We start from the raw sequence: 18805 nt of genomic DNA, 5'->3' as shown, positions 1-18805 counted from the left end.
TTTTTTTTTCACTGTGGGAGCTAATTCAGTATCTTTCTAATAATTCTCCTTTCTTATTTATGCTCTTATGAGTTGAGATTTTGTTATTTGCATTTGAGATAATTTTATTTCACTTTTGTAATATACATGGTTGCTTAAAGTATTTATTTAAAATGTAAATGTTTTGAAAACTATAAAGTAGTTTATAAATGCTACTCATTATCTCATCTTAATTATCTTTATTAACATCAAAATCTAATGACACCAGTTCTGTGTATTTTGTAGCTTTTTAAAAATCACAAATTACTATAAATGTTTCTCTATAAAACCTAATAGTAAAAGATAATATATTCCGTTTTTGTACAGTACAGTAGAAAAATAGAGAATTATGGCGTATGTGGACATACCTCAACGGAAACAATATAATCATTAAGCAGGTATTTACACAGCTTTAAATAACGTGGGACTGGACCGATGCACTTTTAAGAGATAATGTGAACATACAGTCCTATGTATGTTAAGTACAACTTTTAAAAATTTTACATCAAGTGATGCAGATGCAGCTTATCTACTACTTAAGCCCTCAATTTAGTAAAGAAAAAGAGTAATAAATGCCCCTCAAAATAAAGCCTCCCAATTAATTTCATGCACAATAACACATTTACAATACACACACCTAATCAATACTCAGTATATTCGTAGTGATAGCAAAGAAAAATTCAACCTACACTGTATCAATTTCTTAGTCTGTACATGTTTCTGATGAAATAATATAAACTCTTTCAGTGTGCTGCTTCCTTATTTCGACCAGGGTCAGTTGTGTGCTGACTCAAGTAACTAACTTACTAATAGCAACCTAAAGAGGCGAAGATCCAAAAGTCAAATTAGAAGAGGTTTTTATGTTTATCTCAATCTCCACTTTGAAATGCATTCATAATTTTCAAAGATGGCTTATGACTACCATTTTCAAATTCTACTTCTGTATTTTACCCACAGTGCCATAAGTGTGACCACATAACATAGCAACTACCTGTTAATAGTCGTATCAAATATTAGCACAAATTAATGTTCCATGAACATTTGGACATGTGTATTCATACCTAAGTAAGTAGTTTAATAATTGAATAACACTGAGGAAATCTGAGCTACAGGAATAGAGAAAATAACCAAGAGGTTGAGTTCTACTCTAACATTAAAAATTCAAATTCAAATTAATGAAATTTTAAATTGCCTGATATTTTCTAAATTTTCTAAATGCTCTCTCAGTGTCTAATGGAAACTCTTCTAGCTTTGATAAGGTTTTTATAACCAGGTAGTTATAGCATCAACCATAAATATAGATTCAATCAGCAAATAAGTGTAATGCTGAGCAAAAATCGAATTTTGCACTGCAAAGACAGGGAGATTACATTAGTGTTATTTAGATAAAGATATTTCAAGGTTTTGAGAGGACAATGGTAGAGGTGAAACATGCAGAACAACGAAAAATCAAGATAATATAATGTATTGAGGAAATATTGCTCTTTGAATCTGTATTTTATGATCATCTGCATGTCCAGAATATTCTGCCTGTGAACACTTCAATAAAAGATGGTTTGAAGGAAAGACATGAATAAGGCCATATTCAAGTACTCTTTCAGATATCTGAGTAATATTTAACAAGATGAGTCTTAGAAAGTGTCCATTCGAGTCTGAGTAGAAAATTAAAATTTCTAGGAATATATAGAAAGAATAAATGAAAAAAATAACAAAGAGAAGTACCAAAATTTAAGTATTCAAGTTCAAATGATTTAGATACTTTTGACTATTAAATTAGGAAACTACTTTGTGTTAGAATTTAACACTAGAAATATGTAGTGAAATATCACTAATATGGGAGAGTGACAACAGCATGGCATATAAAGAATGAAAACTGTGACAAGACTGAGTTAGTAATGCACCTTCTAGGAATCTATTTTAAGATAAAAAAATTTGCTTTTGTAAACATGCATGCAAAACACGTTCATTCTGATGATAACATATTTATCAAAAAACAAGCTGGAAACAGTCTTTGTTTACCAATTTGACAATGATCATTAAATTATGATAAACATGCTATGACTGTCACACTATCTTTAGTGATGGCTTTTTAAAGAAATAGGTATTTTAGGACTAAATATTAGGTGAAAATACAAAATAGAAAGCATATATGTATTATAATATCTATTCCACATACACATGCACACACATACATTTCCAGAAAGAAACATATCAAAATGTTAATATTTTAAGATGACTTTTTGTTCATCTTTTTGGCACCCTTTCCCATCTTTTGTCTGACAGTAGAATCTTCATGACCTACAAGAACCCCATTCCCTGTGGTTCATAAGAACTTGATCCAACTCCTTTCTACCCTCACAGAATATTTCCTCCAGTAACCAGTGCTTAATGCAGAAATTAATACATTTTACAATTACATTTAAAACAAGTCTTTGAGATTTTACAGATGAATCTTAGAAAAGAGAGATCTTTCCTCTTAAATAATGACCTATAGATATGTAAGCTGAGAGCTATAATATACTTATGACTCTCTTATGTAAAGAGAACCATGCAAGAAAAAAGCATACGCTGAAGGAATCAGAGGTTAGGAATGGAGAAAGACATAGAGCCCTAAAGACTTTGTCTGTAACCCTAGATCAGATGATGTCTAAAGTTATCACCAGCCTATTACTGAGAATAATGATAAATAAATAAATAAATATATAATATATATATGTGTATATGTACACACACACACATATAGTGGGTTTTTTTGTTTGTTTGTTTAACTTCTTTGGGACAGGTATTAGTCATCCGAAACCAGAAAATTTCTCAGTAACGTGGATCTGTTTAGGTGATCACATTATGAAGATCTGAAATATCTATTTCTGTATTTTCTAACTGTTCAACAGTACGTTTCTGTTTTTATAACCAGATTAATCATATATATTTTTTTAAAAAGCGTGCAAATATTATAGCAAGTCATTAAATCAATAATTGTAATAAATCTGAGTTGATACTCAATAGTGAGTAATATAAGTCCACAAAATATCCACGTGAGGGGTAAAATCAGACTACCACTTTAACCCCACATGTCAAGGGGCCACAGTAGTATCATCAGCATTCTTTTGTTCCATCAGTGTCTCAGAGAACTGTTTTTCCAAGTTAATGCAAACTGCTCTCCCTCCTTTGAAATTTAATGATACTTCTCAACCTTCAGTCCCTACCTTCCCTTTATGGATATCTCATCTCTTTGAATTTTCTGTACTCCTTCACTGGAAACCTTGGCATGAAGTTCATAATCTCACATTGGAAACATGAAATAGATTATTTTTAAGACTGGGGCCAGATAAAATTGCTAATGTTTAATATAGTTCTATACTATCTATGTATCTATAAATATAGTTGACATTGGCCAATACAGTAAGAAAAGAAAAAGCATAAAGTAAGGAAAAGAAGAAGGTTAAACTGCTGTTATTTGTAGATGAATCATCCATCTGGAAAAGTCAATAAATCAACATAAACTTTTATGAAATAAGAGATTAAATTAATTTTGCAAAATGCAAGATAGACATAAAACCTCTACTTAATTTCTTTATACCAACAACTATCCATCTAGAATATATATTTTTAAATTAGATATAACTAATATTAGCAATACAGCTATAAAATAATCCAACCAATATCTGTAAGTTGGTTTGGCTACATAAGATCCTTTAAAACCCAAGGATGAAAGATGTAGAGCATACCTGAATAAATAGAGAGGTTTTTATAATATATTTAACAATGTAGTTGTTGTTTCTCCTCCAATTAATATATAAAGTAAGTGAAAACCAAAACCAGTATACTAGTTTGATTTGTTTTGAGCAACTAAAACATATTCTACTTTTATGTGCAGAAAAATTTCATAATAGCTAAGTCAACCTTAGAAGAGTAAAGAGGAAGTAATACTATGACATGCTATAGCTAAGACACAGTAATAAGAATAATTTAGAATTACCAGAAAAATATTAAAAAATTAGGTGAACAAAATTGAGAGATCAGAGAGAGAAATAAGTATGCACAGGATTTAATATATGAAAATAATCTGTATCAAATCAATAGAAATGATAGATTGTATATAAAGAGTATTGATAAAACTGCTTCATTTAATAAATAAAAGTAGATCTTGACATCAAAACAATGTTAAAATGTAGTTAAAGATTAAAATATGAAAGATGAATCTAACAGTTAATTTTTAAAAATGAGAACATTTTTTTACCAGATGCACAAAAGGGGTTCTTTAACAAAGCATAAATAACATGAATTCCAAGTAATACTGATAAATTTAGTGACATTTGTTCACGGCAGAAATAATGTCATTTGTTTAATGAAAGGTGTTTTAAAAAAATTAAAAGATAAGTGACTGAATGGGAAAGCATATGAACTTTCATGAACAAGTAATTTCCAAAAAAGGAAACAAAATTCTGATTACATGAAGAGATTCTGAAAAGAATTTAGTAAACAGTAAAATGCAAATTAAAATACTGAAATATCACTTTGTACCTATTTGTCCAGAAAAATATATAGAAAATTGGATAATTCTGTATGTTGATACTTACTGGTATCAGAACTCTCATGATCTGGCATTGCTTTGGAGAGTGGTGTGAACTCGGTGAGCCCTTCTGGACAGCAGTATGGCACAGTCAAGTCTATTACATGCACTTCTATGTCCCGGCATTCTGCTCCAAGGTATGCTGCCCAAAGAAATTCTCAGTAACATTCGTAGAGGATATATGTGAAGGGTGGCCCTTATTGCACTATTTGTGGGAATGGAAAGTTGGAAGCAACTGTCTATCAGTAGAAGAGAGGCAAAATGAGCTGCATGCACATGCTAGAATGTTTTGTAATAGTTAGAAACAAAAATTATACATACAACAACACATAATAATATAGCTGGATCTTTAAAACTTAAGGCTTAGTTTAAAATGTAAGAAATAGAATGACACATGTCACTATATATACACACATGTGCATACATATCATAATATATCCTTATATATAGTGAGATATAACTGAGAAATTTTGATATATGTGTATATATATAATGTACATTCATAACAGCAATATCAGTTTTGCAGTACCATATACAAATAATACAAGACATTTTAGAAGATAAAACACTTGTTTATAGCTAGGATTGGGGAAAGAAAGTAGAATATGGGAATTCTGAGAAAACCAGACTAACAAACCAAACCAAAAAGTGGCCATGTGTGGGGCAGTGATGATAATTTGCCTTGAAGTAGGAAGTACAATTAACTCAAATTTCTGCCCCTGTGCTCCCAAAATAAAATGAAATATTCTGAGTCATCAAATTACAAACATCTTAATGATCCATGTAGTGAGTCAAAACAAGTAAAGTCAGTGCAAAAATATTCACTGTATCATATAAGTAATCAATCATTTTAACACCACAGAGTTCATGTCACCATTCATGTGTATGGCAAGAAGGTGATACAGAAGAGAGTGGGCTATAGAAAAAGCCAGAGTGTAAAATAAAGACCATAAAAACCAATGTGAGGAGAGTCAGAAAGATAGAAAGTGGCACAGAAGACAATATGACTTCTCTGTTTCTGCTTTTAAAAATCACTAGTTGTTAAGTTTGGCTGGATTTCCTTTGGAAAATATTGAATAAGCAACCTGATGTTTCTTGGTTCCAGATAAGGTAGGGCAAGGACACTGGTACCACAGCTGCTGTGAATGAGGTCAGTCTGTGCTATCTGATATACTCGAAGTTGGGTTTGTGCACAGAAAAGACTAGTGAGACACATTTTAAAATACCATGCAATTTTTAAGTTAAAAATTTAATCTCTTTGTTATTTTTTGGTAAAACTTTACAGTTTGACTTAAAAATTGAATTGCTTCACTTATAAATCAAGGGAATTTTAATATCCAATTTTAAGGAGACTTTGGTGAATGGTCTCACTGTGAAACTTAATTAACTAAACCAAATTAATATTATAAAATAATTTATGAATTTAATATATTTGATTTCTTTTAAATTATTTAAATTGACTACCAAACTAAAACTTCCCAAGCACTAAGGTAAATCTTATAAATCATTTGCACTGAACTTACAAATAAGCTGATTAGGTTTCTTAAATGTTTCAACACTGCCTATTATAAATTTAGAACAATTTAAATACAAAATTACAAGTCTAAATCACTCAGTTATTGACTTTAAAATCAGAGATGTATTTTTCTAGACATTTTCATATGATACATTTTCTTAATCATTAAAAGTATTTAAAATATCAAATATACAGATTATTCCTTAACACAATAAATAATGCTATAGTTTGGATTTATCATTCTAACAATGATTTTATATTCCTCATACTTAACTTATGTTTACCAACTAGGAGAAAATAAAATCTTGTCTTCTCATGTTAATTAAGCAAGTTGATGTTTCCATCCACAGCACTGGTTCCCTAACAGCTGGAAAAACCCCCAGCTAGAGCAGTGGTCTAGGTATTGCACACTAACCCTTAACAAGGAGAAGCACACTAAATCCTGTTATAAACATCATGAAAAAGAAATCTCATCTCTTTAAAGGGGGTAAGCTCTGAATCCTTAGATTCAAGACACGTAAATCATCAAACTAGTAAAATTATCCCTAATGTTACTCACTACTCCAGTTGTGTTTGTATACTTTTGACTCTCTTCCTAGCTCTGAGGAAGTTTTATACTGACAAAATTTTACATAACGTCATCTGATTTTGTTGTTATAACTTGGGTAAAGTTATTCTACTAGGAATGAAGGGCAACAGTCCTTTTGTCTTTGAGTGCTTGTTCAGGAGTGAAAGTTCTGGCTGGGATAGGCCAAGGTTATGTCATGTAACCAAGAAACAGCTGTGAGGGCAGTAAGACCAAAGAGAACCTGGCCTCTTCAACTTCATAACAGAAGAAGGGATAATCCCCCAAAATAGAGCAGAAGGGGTTTAGATTTTGGACAGTCAGAAATAACAAATGTTTAGCCTAGCCTCCCTACGTCCCATTGTGTTTCTTGATTATTGTTCCAGTTGTCTTTGCAAATTCTGTCCCAAAACTTGTGAGACTTCCTATGGAATGGATCCTTTGGACTCCGGACAAATTCTTATCCTGGCTCTTATCTCTTAGCTTTATTTCTCCCTGCTCCTATAATGCCCAGATAGTCTGCTGAAATGGGATGATTTACCTTTTCCCTAACATGTTCCTAGAACATTGCTTGTGTCTTTTTTTCTAAATATTATGGATTGAAAATGGATAATCCAGTTTATTGCTTCTTCGTTTTCTAAAGCTGTGGCTTAACAGATAACTTAGAACAGGGATCTAAGGAAATTAGTGAAAAGAAATTGGAGTAGTTTAGGAAAGAGATGATCGTTACTTGCCCAGGCTATACAGAGCCCATGATGAAGTTTTCATTAACCTATTTTTTTTTAATCTGAAAAACAAGGACAATATAGTCAAATTATAATACAGTTAAATTTAACCAAATTAGACATACGAGCTACATTGTGAGACTATGTTTTTTGTCTGTGTGGTAGAGATGCCCTTTCTTTAAAAAAAATTATGATAAAACACAGATTTTTAAAAAATGTGTATTTTAACACCTTCACTTAGCAAAAATCAAATTAATAAGCATTGTAGGTCAATTATCTCTTTTTAAAAGTTAGCTCTTCCAGAAAATCTAAACATCCGTGGTAACAGTAGTCAGTCTATTTCATAAGCTGAGAGCTACTGCCCTCTATAAACAGTAAAAACAAAATATTTCAAAACTAACAGTAAATCTTTTGAGGGGAGAAAAAAAGGCCACAAAAAGTTATTTTCAATTAATACTTACTTTGTTGTTTTGATTTTCTACTTGTGCCTAGAGGTGATTCTATTTTAATTCCTTTAGTCTTGTTATTAAGTAACTCAGCCTTTTTTAAAAATAAAAATAAACAAGTCTACACATTTAGGGGATAGGTGGCTCAAGTTCTATTTAGAAGAGCATATATATTTAATCTAAATATATGTCTGCTTCTGCAAACCACATTATGCCTTCCAGTTAAAAACTGAAAAGCAAATGAGCTAAAGAATTTGATTGTGCTTGTGAAAAGCCTGCTTTCTAGCTATGGATTTGCTGCTCAAGAACTGAGAGACTTTAGTTTTAAGTCTAAATTTCCTTAGTTCTTAATAAATGATTATAATTATTATATGCTCTTCTGGTTTTTGTTTGGAAAATTTGCAAGAGTACTCACATCCCTCCTAGGGCTCAAAATGGATCGTTAGCCCAGTGGGTAGGTAACATGACAGTAGAAAACAGACATAATCTACAGAGCAAGTGTGACTGCTATTCAGTGAGAGAAACAGAAGCCAGCAGAATCAGGTGTCAGATCTGAGGCCATTATTAGAAAATAAGGTGAAGGATCCAAAGCGCAGAGGATCAGGAATGGTTAGAGGGGTTAAAGGACAAAGCAGCGTTAGAACAAATATTTTCAGAAATAGGTGGTGAGAAGAAAAATGAATATTTTGTTTGCATTTGTATTTGTTTTGGTTGTGTGGTTCTAGGTCAGTTCCTTTGACTTAGGGACACAGAGCTGTGTGCTTCAGGAAATGCTCAAAGAAAAGGGAGAGAGGAGAAGTCTCTTCTTATTTTCAGTGGGCAGAATTAAGTATTCTATTTTCCATCTGTATTTTCCCTTATACTAGACACTGTACAGGATACAGTAGTGAACAAGATCAAGTGTATGCCCTGAGACATTTGTAGAAAAAGTATCTGAACTGGGACCAGAATTATCAGGTTCATGATCCATCTGTATAAGTTCAGTCTCCTAAATGAATATTCCAGTAACTTTTATTTTCACCCCCACCAAATTATAAAACTCTCATTTTTTTCTTTATGCATATATCTTACCATGTAGTAATGAACTTAAAAACAGGATTGCTCAGTTTACTGTCTTTATATGTATATGTGTTGATAAAATAATTTTCTGTTCATGAAACCTAATGAAAACAAACCTAATTTGGAGAAAATAACATTGAAAACTCAGTTCTAATTTAAATGGTTATAAATAAACAAAGCTAAAATTCCTTCTACTTCAAATCATATGTATTCATTCCTATGTTAACTGAATAATTCATGTATTTAACAGGTATCTCTAACAATAATACAAACTGGTCACTATATCACATGTTCAAGATAGTAAGTTGAGGAGTATATGAAACAATATTACAATTTAGAGTCAGACCAATATGGATTCAAATTCTGTTTTTTCCTCTAGTTGTGTAACTTTGAGCATACTGTTTAACCTCTGATTCTCAGGGTTTCTTGTCTACAAAATGGTAATACAATATGTGTACTTCATTAGAATAACTTAAGAATTAAATGGAATCATACCCCCCAAATTTAATATAGTATTTTTCATTTAGAAAATGGTCAAAATGGCAGCTGCTGCTTTCAGTTGATATAAAAGATACATATAGAATATCGATAAAGAAGTAATTTACTTGTTTTGAGTGTTACTTGGGAGGACGATCAAGAGAAAGCCATTGGTAGTAGAATCTATTTGAGCGGCTATAAAGATTGGTTATGGAAAAAGGTGTCTGCATTAGAGGGACTACAACATGCAAAGGAAAAGAAAAAGCAGCCTGAAGATTCTTTAGCTTACTCTATGTCTCCTTCCTATTGTTAATCATAATTACCATCTTGAAAAACAGGCATTGTTATGTTCCCTATTTTATAAATCAGAAAAAAGGAAGCTCTGAAAAGTTAATTAATGTAGCCCAGTGCTTCTCAAACTGCTGGACTGAAGGGCCAGTAATTTTTACTTTCAATTTATCAGGTACCAACACTTTGTAAAAATGTAATAAAAATTACCATTAAAGTGACATAAAAATAAAAACATGTATGTTCTAATTGTTGTATCAGATTCAGTAGTAATAAAATTACAGTTTAAAAAATGTAACCAGAATAGGTAAAACATAGGGGAAAATAAAATAATTATATATACTGAATATATTATTTATTGAAAGTATTATATATATATATGATTAATATAGTCACTATTACACTTACAGTTTTTGTTATTCCTGTATCCTAAGTAAAAAAAAATGTTGAATTAAAAGCAATTCCTTGTGTTAAACATCTACACACATTTTGAATGAATAATGTGTGTATCAATATTTTAAGTTTTTAATGTGACAAAGGATTTCTACATGTTAATGTATTTAATTAGGTTGGATTGATGATGTTATTTGTATAGGCTAACATATTTAAATATATCTATGTTTAGTTTGAAGGTTGCCTTAGTCATCAGTCTTACAGAAGTAGCTTAATAGAAATGGAAGGAGACATCTTAAAAAAACTTTCAGCAAGCTCAGTATACACATCTTTAACGTTCATCAAAAATGATGCAAATGAGATTTTAAAAATTTATCTTCAGTTCTCATCAGTAGCCAGATTCACCAATTTATCTTATAAAATTTATCTCATAAAATTTATCTCATAGTTCAATTTAAATTATATCTCAATGAGGGGGGTAGGGTCAAGATGGCAGAGTAGGAGGATCCTGAGCTCACCTCTTCCCACAGACACACCAAAACTACTACATACAGAACAGTTCTCTCTGACAACAACCTGAAGATCGCAAAACAGGTCTTCTACAACTAGCGATATAAAGGAAAAATCACATCAAGATGAATAGGAGGGGCAGAGACAAGATCTAATTAGGACCCATACACACAGGGCACAGGGACCCACAAACCAGAGAGCACGCCATAAATGCAGAGGTCCTACCTAAAAGTGAGGATTTCAAGCCCCACACTGGGCACCCGAGCCCTGGGAAATAGCACTAAGAAGACAAGCCCCATTTACGTCTGGCTTTGAACACCAGGGCTCACCTCTGGGAGACTTAACAACTGGTGCTGGCAGAGGGAGGGAGGTAGGGGTATGGGTGAAATCAGTGAAGGAGCTTAAGAGGCACAAACTTGCCATAAAATTATAAAGTTATAATTTAATATAAAATTAATAAGTCACTGTATTCCATGCACAGCATAAGAAATATGGTCAATAATACTGTAATAACTTTGTATGCTGACTGTAGGTAACTAGACTTGTCATGGTGATCACTTTGTGATGTATAAAAATTTTGTATCACTATGTTGTACATCTGGAACTCATACTATTGTAAGTCAATTTTAGTTAAATTAAAAAAATAAAATCTGGATCCATGAATCTCCTATGTATGGATTTCCTTTTGATGGAAAATGGAGAATAAAATCAAAATGATAAAATGGTTAAAATATTAATTGACAGCCTGTTTCAAATGCCCAACATCAAGATAATCATTCACTTAATTCACAATTATTGTTAACTTATGAAATGTGTTATAACAATCTATAGATAGTAATCTATATTAACTTTTGTATGTTCTCTTGATTTTTCTGTCATTGGAAAACATGTTAAATTTCTTCATCAAGGAGTTACAAATAATTAAAAATGTCAAGTGTATCAGTCTGATAAGCAAGTCTGGCTCTCCAGTTCACTTCCTTATAAAGCTGTGATAAAACTAGTTTGTTCTGAAGAATCATTTAGAGTTTTTTCCAAATTTCAAACATTCTCAATAGAATAGTTTTCTCAGTTAAATGTATTTCTACACATATCAGTAGTTTATGATCATCTTCCGTACTACCATATAATTGAAAGAATATTTTAGAATATGACACAGCTTTCACATAATTCACATCTAAACCAATTGCATAGTTGACAATGATTGTTATTTTTTTTTTTTTTTGGCAATACTTTCTCTGTGAACTAGTGCATCAATTTACATTCTGGCACAAGCTTCTTACTCTGATAACTACCCCAGAGAACACACTTCCTACGCAAAACTCAAATTCCAAACCACACTTGTTCACAATCTGTCATAGTTTTACACAATTCAGGGCTAGTTATGTTTGTCAGCAGTTGATCTGGAAAAGGTTCTTCAGTTATATCACTGTAATGTTTCAATTGCATAAAATCTAAAAGAATTACCATATTATGCTATGAATTTGTTTAGCTGTAATAAAAATACTTTGCTTGCTTTTTTATTCCTTTAGGTTGATCCTCTGTATTATCAGAAGAGTTTTGAATATGTCAATGTTATAGTTTTACTGTAAAGTGGTACTTGAGTCACCTGCTGTGCCACAGAAACATTTCCAGATAAACTCCTTGATACAATTGTTCACTAATTTCTCAGTAACTGTGTCTAGTGTTTTTATTCTTTGGAAACCAACATGCTGTATTATACAAGCCTACAAAGCAGAAATATTGAACAACTGCTACTGCCAGCTTTTTATTTCATACTCCTTCTTTCAAAGAATTCTTGTGGGTTTGGATATATTTCTTTATGCTGTGTATGTAAATGCTACTTAAAATTTTGATGGTTTAATTGCTTCAGCAGCTAATTCATCTGGGCAAATAACACACTCTTTTATCACTTCATTAACAATTACAGGTACAAAATAAATTTAATGTATGAGGGATAACAGTTCTGAGTAAACTAGTTTGACCTCTTTTGGTCGTTATTTCTTTGATTTCCACTATCACTATTTAATATGCCACTGAAAGAAAAGAGGTATCTTGGGGAAAAAAGTCCATGGAATCTTCTTTTACCATGTATAAACTGGTTAAAATTTGTTCTTCATTCCTTGACATAACTTCTGTTATTACTATTTGATATATTACTACTGAGATAAAAGATGTATCATTTCTTGTCAAAAACTTTACAGCTGCAAATTAGGGTTAACATTTGAACCTTTAATTTATCCAATAATGATAAATAATAAATTTAAAATATGTCTGATAACAATTTAAGTGACCTTTAAATAAATAGCTACACATTTTCCTTTTATTTTTATTGAATTTTTCTTGACAAACTAACCTTAAAACATCCCATTTGTTCTCCTGGTCCTACTGTGCACAACTGAAATGCAGGACGTGTTGTAAGTGACTCACCAGGCAAGTTAACATCACTTGGACTAGTCTATACCCTATTCAGTGTGACAAATCCATTGATCACAAATGTGATCTCACAGAAATGGTAACTTGATAAATAGTTTTTAAGTGCGTACACCTCAATTTTTGCTCTTGATTTTTTTTTTTTTGGTTTTGGTTTGGTTCTTATTATAAATTTATGACAACCAGCTCACAGATAAGCATCATTCCTTTTACTATATTTGAGTAGCATTGATAGAGCCCCAATTTCTCAACTAGTAATTTCCAGGATTGGGTTTCACACCCAATCTGTCATACTTCAAAGCCCATGAACTTCACTTCTGCACCATAATACATCTCTAAGCTGTGGAGATACTTCACTCTGTACCAAATCAATTCTGCATTCCATCTTTCTATTCCCTTTTCTTCTCAGAAAACAGGGTCTTCCCAGTGATACCACCGTTAAGCTGCTTCCTATTAATAACTCTACTTCTTGCCCAAATTAGTGAAGGGCAACTAGCTATTTCTAAAGGAATTCTCAACATTAGGGCATGTAGGGTTACGGAAGAGAGGGAAATGAAAAGGGACAGTCTCTAGGCCATTTTTTCCTTACATTAAATTGTGAAATAATGAAAACTCTTTCAAATCTAGAGAAATTGTTTTAATATCTGACTTTAAAAATCTGCTTTCATCCCAATTTCTTTTATTGTCTAGCTACCAAAGGATGAGTGAGATGATAGTGCCTTAAATTGGACATTAGTTTCTTAGGAAAGATTTCCTATCAATGAACAAAATAAATCCATTTTGAGTCATATTTTGTATGTGATATATTTAGATAAGGGTTCAATTTCTCAGGAGTTCAGATATTTACATACACACAAACTCAACAAATTGTACACTTTAAATATGTGCAGTTCCTTATGTATCAGTTATGCCTCAACAAATCTGTTTTTTAAAAAGAAGACAACATAGAATTTCTGGTCAAGATGGCAGAGTGGTAGGACCACGAGCTCACGTCTCCTTGGGACTACAATGAAACCACAACTGACTAACAACCATTAATTAAAAAGACTGAAACCTAGCAAAAAAGATCTTCTTCAACTGGAAACATAAAGAGGGAATCACAGTAGGATGGTAAGGGGGACCTGCTCATGATATAATCAGGCCCCATATCCCCTGGGTGGGTGATCCACAAGCTGAAGAATAATTAAGTCACAGAGGCCCTTTCACAGAAGTGAGAGTTCTGAGCCCAGCATCAGGCTCCCCAGCCTGGGGTTCTAGCATTGGGAGGAGGAGGCCCCAGGATATCTGGTTTTCAAGGCCAGTGGGGTGGCTCCAGGAGCCCCACGGGACTGGGAGAAACAGAGACTTCATTCTCTTGGGAAGTGTACCTGGAAACTCGCGTGCACCAGGTCCAAGGGCAGAGGTACTGATTGCACAGGAACCTGGGCCAGGCCTGCCTGGTGGTTTCGGAAGGTCTCCCGGGGATGTAGGGGATGGCTGCAGCTCACCCAGGGGACATAAAAGCCGGTGGCAGACATTCCAGCAGTGTTAATCTTCATGAGGTTTCCTGGAGACTGACATCTTGATTGGATCATTAGCACCAAGACCTAGCCCTACCCAACAGCCTGTAGGGGAGCCTCAGGCCAAACAACATATGGGGTGGGAACACAGCCACAACCATCAGCAGACTTCTTGAGCCACAAGTGCCTCTAGACACAGACTACCCACCAGAGGTCCAGGACCAAGCTTCACCCAGCAGTGGGCAGGCACCAATTCCTCCTGCCAGGCAACCTGCATAAGCCTCTAATCCAGCCTCATCCACCAGGGGGCAGATACTAGAAATAAGGAAACAACAATCCTAAAGCCTGTGGAAGGAATCGACAAACAGGCCAGACTCTACACTGGGACCAGCTAGACCCTGGCCCTTACGACAAACAGGCCAGACTCTACACTGGGACCAGCTAGACCCTGGCCCTTAGGTTACAAGAGAAGAATGTAATGCTGGAACACACAGGACATCTGCCACAGAGGGTCACCTCTTCAAGGTCAAGAATTGTAACTAACCTACCTAAAAATACAAATAGAAAGATAGACAATATGAGGTGGCAGAGGAATACCTCCCAGGCCAAGGCACAAGATAAAATCCCAGAAGAAGAAATAAGTGATGTGGAGATAGGCAACTTATCTGAGAAAGTAATGATGGCAAAAATACTCAGAGAACTCAAGTGGAGTATACATGCACAGAGCAAAGTTTTTAGCAAAGAGCTGAAAAATAAAATATCCAGAGTTGAAGAATAAAATCACTGAAATGAATAACATGCTAGAAGGAACCAAGAATAGACTAAATGAGGCAGAACAACAGATCAGTGAGCTAGTAGTGGAAATCACTACTGCAGAACAGAAAAAAGATAAAAGAATGAAAAGAAATGAGGATAGTTTAAAAGAACTCTGGGACAACATGAAGCATACTAAGATTCACATTATAGAGGTCCCAGGAAGAGAGAAAGAACCTGAGAAAATTTTTGGAGCAATAATAACTGAAAACTTCCCCACCTTGGGAAAGGAAACAGTCACCCAAGTCCAGGAGGCACAGAGTTCCACACAGGATCAACCCAAAGAGGAACACACCAAGGCACACAGTCATCAAATTTATGAAAATTAAGGATAAGGAGAAGATACTAAAATTAGCGAGAGAAAAGCAGAAATAACATACAAGGGAACTCCCATAAGGTTATCAGCTGATTTTTCAGCAGAAACTTTACAGGCCAGAAGGCAGTGGCATGATATATTTAAAGTGATAAAAGGAAAAAACTTACAGCCAAGAATACTCTATCTAGCAAGGCTCTCATTCAAATTTGATGGCAAAATCCAAAGCTTCATAGATAAACAAAAGCTAAAAGAATTCAGGACCACCAAACCACCTTTACAACAAATGTTAAAGGAACTTCTCTAGTCATCAAACTATAAGAAAAGAGAAGAAAGAAGGGGGAAAAAGACCTACAAAAGATTGCTTTGGCAGTTTGGAGTCTTTTATGGCTCCATAGAAATTCTGGAATTGTTCTAGTTCTGTGAAGAATGTTGTGAGTATTTTGACATGGGTTGAATTGGATCTGTAGATTGCTTTGGGTAGTGTGGCCATTTTGATAATGTTGATTCTTCCAATCCAAGAGCACAAGATATCTTTCCATTTCTTTGTATCATCTTCGGTTTCCTTCATCAGTGTTTTACAGTTTTCAGAGTATAGGTAACCTCTTAGGTTAAGTTTATATCTAGGGATTTTGTTGTTCTTGATACAATGTAAATGTTTATGCCACTTATAAAATTCTGGTTTTTGAAGAGAAAAAAGAAAGTGAATGAAGGGCTGCAAATGGCAAAATATCCTTTCTTATGGGTGAGTTGTGTTCCATTACATGCATATGCTGTATCTTCTTTATCCATTCATTTATTGATGTGCCCTTAGGATGCTTCCATATCTTGGCAATTATAAAGAATGTTGCTATTAATAGTGAGATGTATGTATCATTTTTGAATTAATTCTTATTTTGTGGTTGGCTTTATTCCTTTGATAACTAAGTTTAAAACGCTAAAGTTCTAAATGTTCTTAGAAATAAGGAACAGAACGTATAAGTAAATTTAAAAAAATGGGCAATATATCGTGTATATGTACATGAGCAAATTCTAACAATTCTGTCTAATAAAACTGAAAAATAAAAAAAACAAAATAAATATTGTAAATAAGAAAAAAAGACAAATAGAAAAAGTACTGGTTGCTTACCAAATAAATACTGTGTCACAATTTTAACTAAAGAATTGCTGAGAACATTTACTATCAGGAGCTAAATTTAAACATAGAATTATTATTTCCTTAGACAAAATACAGAGCCAAGAAGAAAAAATGCAATAACAAAGCAGTAACAATGCTAATACTTAAAACGATGGATGAATTTGGAGGACATTATGTTAAGTGAAATAAGCCAATCAGAAAAATAGAAATACTGTATGATTTCACTTGTTTGAGCTATCTAGAGTAGTTATACTAATAGAAATGGAAAGTAGAATGGTGGTTTTCAGGGCCTGGAGGGAGGGAGAAATGGGCAGTTATTGTTTAATAGGTATAGAGGGTTCCCATTCTGTAATATTAAAAATTCTGGAGACTAGCCTCATAACAAAATGGATATACATACCACAACTGAACTGAACTATTAAAATGGTTAAGATGGCAAATTTTATATTATAGGTATTTTATCACAGTTTAAACAAAAACTGTTGATTGTTTCCTCTCATACCCTGCTTCATGTGCATTTTCAATAACCTTAATCTCCTAAACCACAATGATCAGTGTTACTACCAGTCCACATAATCTGGCTTCTAGAAGCAAAATCTTCATTAAGCTACAATAAAAGATGAAAAGTAACCGTGAGTTCCTGTATCAAGCCATGTGCACCAGAACATTGGTTAAAAAAAATATGATTATATTCATTCGAGGAAAAAATTGGAGATCAATATATCTAAATAATGTTTATGAAAGAGATTCTAACTACTAATGCCTTTCTTAGAAAGCGGCATTTGTCGAGAGTAAAAAGGGAGTTTGTATTTTTATTATACGAAAATGTGTTAGTATAATCATTTATTAAAGTATTGTTTCATTTAATTAGCAGTTTTTAAAGAAAAATGGAAGAGTAGTGCCCTCAACTTTCTATGGGATTATTCCTTGAGAACTACGTTGGACAGATACTGTAGCAGTAAGTTAAAACTGGTGAACAGTTTGAAGGGCACTGTGGTAATAAGAAAGTAAGTTTGCCATTTTGGCCTAGTCTTAGGGGTAGATAGGTAAAAGGTGATCTATAAAAGTTCCACCAACATTCTGATGATTCACTGCATGGCTTCAGGATTACAAAGAGTAAAAAATCAGTGCCACTACATAGTCTTTAAGATTTTGGGCTTATCATTTTTATACAAAAGATTTACAAAGTATTTACAGAAGGAGAATTAAAAGAACTCAAAAGAGCAAACGTAGTGTGTGACAAAGACTGCTTGTTACCTAACCCATCATCCATTCTGTTGTTAACAAAAGAACCCCAGTTTTGCTCAGCACAGCAAGTAATAAGCAGAAGGAATCTATTTCTCAGACTCCCTTACAGCTAGGTGAGAATCGGTGAACAGGTTCTGAGCAATGCAGCTTAAGTAAAATGTGTTTCAAGTAAACACCCATACGAATAAGCTGGCACAAGCCCTCTGCTACTTTGTTCTTCCCTTTTCCTCCTTCCTGACGGCTAAGTACTGAAGTGATGACCAGAACTCCTACAGCTCTGCGCCACGAGGTCACAAGATAAGGACGCATTGTAATCAGATAGAAACAGGCTGAGTCTCTAATACTGTGGGGACATTTAACTCTGGACTAAGTTTATTTAAAAGAACAATAAATCTGTGTCTTACTTGGCAATTACTTTGCGTTGTCTTCTCACATACTGGTGAAACTATTCCTAACTCTGTAAATTCAAAACAGAGTATAAAACCATGAAATGGAAATAGGATGGGTAGAGAGGAACCTTAACAACAACAAAAAGGTAAATATATAGGTTATTAAGATTTTTAATAGACTGAATTACTGTTTAGTTTTACACTTACCATCATATATTTATAAGTGGAGTCTAATTGTTCTACAAAGCTTGTAATAATAGAAAAAAGAAAAAGGAATGGCATTTCATAATCCCTTCTCAATTTCTGCTCCACACTTCAACTCCTTTCAGTAGATTCTTTTAATTTTTAATCAGATACATCTAAAGAGCATGCATATTTTCTCCCTGGCTTTCTGTCTCTATCTGT

At 33.4% G+C, this 18805-nt stretch overlaps 1 long non-coding RNA gene across 1 annotated transcript in view; it reads left to right on the top strand.

Moving 5' to 3' along the window:
* The window catches only part of LOC140699330 (uncharacterized), a 355563-nt gene that overhangs the window by 333521 nt on the left and 3237 nt on the right, over nucleotides 1–18805 (top strand). The window contains exon 5 of the long non-coding RNA XR_012077408.1: nucleotides 17638–17721. This is a non-coding gene — a long non-coding RNA (uncharacterized lncRNA). The remainder of the gene's footprint in view (nucleotides 1–17637; nucleotides 17722–18805) is intronic.

The sequence above is a fragment of the Vicugna pacos genome, chromosome 11 (genome assembly GCF_048564905.1).
Source record: "Vicugna pacos chromosome 11, VicPac4, whole genome shotgun sequence".
NCBI classification, from domain to species: Eukaryota; Metazoa; Chordata; class Mammalia; order Artiodactyla; family Camelidae; genus Vicugna; species Vicugna pacos.
Note: the sequence above shows the minus strand (reverse complement) of the source record. Positions and strands in the feature narration are given on the sequence as shown.